We start from the raw sequence: 4,790 nt of genomic DNA, 5'->3' as shown, positions 1-4,790 counted from the left end.
CAGACTGTAGAGAGCAACATCTTTGAAGCGGGTGAACGTCTGTTCCTGTGGGGAATCCCACACCCAGGCTTGGTCCTTCCTAAGTAAGTGTCTCAGTGGCTTCATGACCAGTGCCAGGTGGGGCAAAAATTTTGCCAGTTGGTTCACTGTGATCAGGAGGTGTTGCAGGTCCAAGGCAGGGGAAGGAGTGGGGAAGTTGGTCATTGCCCTGGTTTCCTGGAAGTCCACTGTGATACCTCTGCTGCTAATGATGTGGGCCAGGAACCCCATGTAGATTTTTGAGAATTTGCATTTCTCGTTCAGTGCTAGCTCAACCTCCTGCAGCCAATCCAAGTCCTTCGTGAGCTGCTCATCGTGCTTCTGCACTGTGGCCCTGTAGACCGGAATGTTGTCCATGTGCCAGACAGCCCTTTGCAGGCCCTGCAGGATGTCTGACGTTGTGTGCCGGAAGATCTCTGGCACTGATGTGATCCCAAAGGGTAGGCAGTTGAAGCAGAATCTACACAGGGGCTGATGAAGGTGGTTAGGAGCCGAGATTCCTCGGCAAAGGGAATTTGCCAGAACTGTTGTTAGTGTTCAACTTTGAGAAAATGGTGCTGCGTGAAAGCTTGGTCAGACTCTTGCCCACTGAGGCAATGGGGTGGACCTCACTGGCCACTGCTTTCTTGAGATGTTTGAGATCGACACAGATGCAGAGAGGGCTGTCCGCTGTACAAACATACGAATTAGGAGCAGGAGTAGGCTGCTCGGCCCCTCGAACATGCTCTGCCATTCAATAAGATCATGGCTGATCTGATTGTACCTCAACCCCACAGTCCTGCCCACTCCCGATAACCTTTCACCCTGTTGTTAATCAAGAATCTATCTAGATCTGCCTTAAAATATTCAAAGGCTCTGCTTCCACTGCCTTTTGAGGAAGAGAGTTCCAAAGGCTCTCAGCCCTTTGAGAGAAAGAATTTCTCCTCATCTCTCTCTTAAATGGGTGACCCTTGTGAAACTTTTCCTCATAAGACAACCTGCCCATTCCAGTCTAGTAAACCTTCTCTGAGCTGCTTCCAATGCACTTACATCCTCCCTTAAATAAAGTGACCGATACTGTACACAGTGCTCCAGATGTGGTCTCACCAATGCCCTGTTTAACTGAAGCATAACCTCCCTACTTTTGAATTAATTCCCCTCACAATAAATGATAACATTCTATTAGTTTTCCTAATTACCTGCTGCATCTGCATACTAACTTTTTGTGATTCATGCACCAGGACACCCAGACCCCTCTGCATCTTAGAGTTTCGCAATCTTTCACTATTTAGATAAGTGTTTTTTTAACTTTTCCTGTCAAAATGGACAAATTCACATTTTCCCACATTATACTCCATTTGCCAGATCTTTGCCCATTCAACTACCCTATCTATATCCCTTTGTAGCCTCCTTATGTCCTCTTCACATCTTACTTTTCCACCTACTTTTGTGTCATCATCAAATTTAGCAACCATACCTTCGGTCCCTTCATCAAAGTCATTTATATAAAATGTAAGACATTGAGGCCCCAGACTGATCCCTGTGGCACAACACTTGTCACATCCTGCCAACCAGAAAAAGACCATTTATGCCTACCCCCTGTTCCCTGTTAGCCAGCCAATCTTCTACCTATGCCAAAATGATGCTCCCCCTAAACCATGAGCTTTTATTTTTTGTAATAACCTTTGATGTGCACTTCATCCTTCTGCAAATCTAAATATAGTGCATCCCCTGGTTCCCCTTTATCCACTGCACATGTGAATCCTTCAAAGAACTTCAATAAATTGGTTAAACATGATTTCCCTTTCACAAAACCATGTTGACTCTGCCTGATTGCCTTGAATTTTTCCAAGTGCCCTTCTATAACGTCTTTAATAATAGCTTCTAACATTTCCCTATTACAGATGTTAGGCTAACTGGCCTGTAGGATCCTGCTTTCTATCTCCCTCCCTTTTTGAATAAAGGAATTAAATTCACTATTTTCCAATCAAATGGAAACCTTCCCCGAATCTATGGAATTTTGGAAAATTAAAACCATTGCATCAACTCTCTCACTAGTCTTTTAAGACCCTAGGATGAAATCCATCAGGACCTGGGAACTTGTCAGCCTGCGGCTCCAACAATTTTCTCAGTACCACTTCTCTGGTGATTATAACTTCCTTGAGTTCCTCCCTCCCTTCCATATCCTGATTTACAGCTATTTCCGGGATGTTACTTGCGCTCTCTACAGTGAAGACGGATGAAAAGTATTGGTCCAATTCATCTTTATGAATTAGGAGCATCCCTGGGCACCATCTGCTGGATTTCTTTACTGAGGAAATGACTCCCATCTTTACAATGCTGGCATTGTACCTCATCCATGAGGGTTTGGGGGACCTCCCCTGGACTGAGGAGGCACAATGGCTTGGTGTTGCTCCTGAGTGCAATTTTATAGGCGTTCCTAAGGCAACCATGAAGAGAATTGGGAACAATTGCCTATATTTTGAGGCTGGCTGTAGCTGTTTGACCTTGCTGACACATGGTAGAAGGTTAAGTTCAATGCAGGCGTTGTGGTGTAGTAACAAGTAGTCCTGGCTATGGTCCACCAAGAGGGTTGCGTGGATTGTCTTGGCCCCATATTGGAGAGTAGCAGGCAGGATGTCCTTGACCATTAGGTGGTGTCCACCCACTGTGTGGAGCGAGGGATCTGTTGGTTGAAGCTGTAGGTCTTTAAGCCATGGTGCCTTGACAGATTGGACAGTTACCCTGGAGCCGGTGTCTAGTTTAAAATGGTCTGATGGCCGATCACCAAAGATGTCCAAGATGAAGTGCTGGATTGTGTCATGTCACTGAGGGAGAATGGCTGGGCGTCCTCTGGGTCGGCGACCTGGACTTCATTGATAAAGGCATCGACAGCTCCCCAGGCTACTGGACTCCCCTGTTAAACTTGGCACGTTCCAAGGTCTTGTTGGATCGCGGTTGAAAAAAAGGTCAAAATATTTTAAAGCATCTTCAAACTTAGCAGATGATTCAAGTATAGCTTGCCTGGCAATAATATCACCCACAATCAGCCTAATTGAATAAAGTAATGTGATAACTTGTTCTGACTCTGACTTTTTATTTAACTCTGTAGCTGTGCGATGTATCACAGTGACTCTAGCTGCCATTTCTGCAGAACCTGAAGAACTATTTTCGCCAATAACTCCAATTGTGAGATTGGTCTGGGCCAGAGGGAAGGCACATTGGGGGTGGTAATGAAGAATTGAGATCCATGGCTGAAAAATTTTAAAGGCTGGATGTCGTTTGAAGAGATAGAATGATTTCAAAATGGTGCCACTGGTATTGCTGAGGAGAACATTTTTGCATGCTTCGGACTTTTGGCTCGACTTTCAAAATAGTGGTGTCAGGCCAGGAAGAAGAGGAATCTGCAAAATGGCCGCGGATCAGGTGGAAACTGTGGGTCAATTGAATGGCAGTAGCCTGCCGTGGGTAGGGTGGTGACTGTGGGTCAGTTGAATGCCAGTAGCCTGCCGTGGGTAGGATGGTGACTGTGGGTCAGTTGAACGCCAGTAGCCTGCCGTGGGTTGGGTCTGGGTTGGGAGAGCTGAAGTGTCCCTTCCCAGGGATGCCAAAAATGTTGCCAGACACTCGGGGTTTCATTTAACTAATTCTGCATGTTCAATGGTTTTTTTTGTAGGTATTTTTTCTTTTGTTGCGCCCTGGACTCAGGGACCATGTGGAGGGGGCAGTGAATCAGGGGTCAGGATAGTGATGAATGTACAATTGAGTTTTCCGCCTGACTGATTTTTAAAAAAAATACTTCACAGGGTTCTGGTTTCCCTGGCACTTTAAAATGGTTGTATCTCACCCTGTAGGTTGCTGGCTGCTGGCTCTGCTTTGCTGAAGCTGCTTCCACAGGGATCCAGTAGAGACTTGAGTTTGAGCTCAATTGAAGTCGGCTCTCCTCCAGTTAATTATTCTTACTCTAGATTGCACATTGTCCTTTCCTTCCATCATCCTAAATCTTATGATACAATGATCACTAATTCCTAAGGTGATTGGTAGAAGGATTAGAGGGGACATGAGGAAAAACTTTTTCACCAAGAGGGTGGTGGGAGTCTGGAATTCACTGCCTAAGTTGGTGGCTGAGGCTGAAAAGCTCAACTCATTTAAAAGGTACCTGGATATGCACCTGAAGTGCTGTAACCCGCAAGGCAAGAAATGGTTCAGGCATGGTCAAGGTGTAGTCCCTCAAAAGGGAAAGGTGGGGCAAACAAACCCAGAGCTCCCTGGACGATAAAGGGGATAGAAATTAAAATAAAGAAGAAAAAGTGCACTTACGACTGGTGTCAGGTAGAAAATAAAATTGAGATCCAGGCTGAATACAGAAGGTTCAGAGGGGAGGTGAAAAAGCAAATAAGAGAAGCAGAGAGGAGTTATGAGAAAAGACTGGCAGCTAACACAAAAGGAAATCCCAAAGTCTTCTATAGGCACACAAATAGTAAAAAGATGGTAAAAGGAGGAGTAGTGCCAATTAGGGACCAAAAAAGGGATTGACACATGGAGGCAGGGGTCATGGCTGAGGTATTAAGTGAATACTTTGCATCTGTCTTTCCCGAGGAAGCAGATGCTACCGAGACTAGCGCAATAGAGGGGGAAATTCTGTCACTAGAAAGGTTCAAAATTGGTAAGGAGGAAGTGTTGGATAAACTGTCAGTACTTAAAGTTGACAAGGCACTAGGACCGGATGAGATGCATCCAAGGATATTGAAGGAAGTGAGAATGGAAATTGC

Source organism: Carcharodon carcharias, chromosome 18, assembly GCF_017639515.1.
Source record: "Carcharodon carcharias isolate sCarCar2 chromosome 18, sCarCar2.pri, whole genome shotgun sequence".
Taxonomy (NCBI): domain Eukaryota; kingdom Metazoa; phylum Chordata; class Chondrichthyes; order Lamniformes; family Lamnidae; genus Carcharodon; species Carcharodon carcharias.
The sequence above is the reverse complement of the archived record's forward strand: the minus strand, read 5'-3'. Positions refer to the sequence as shown.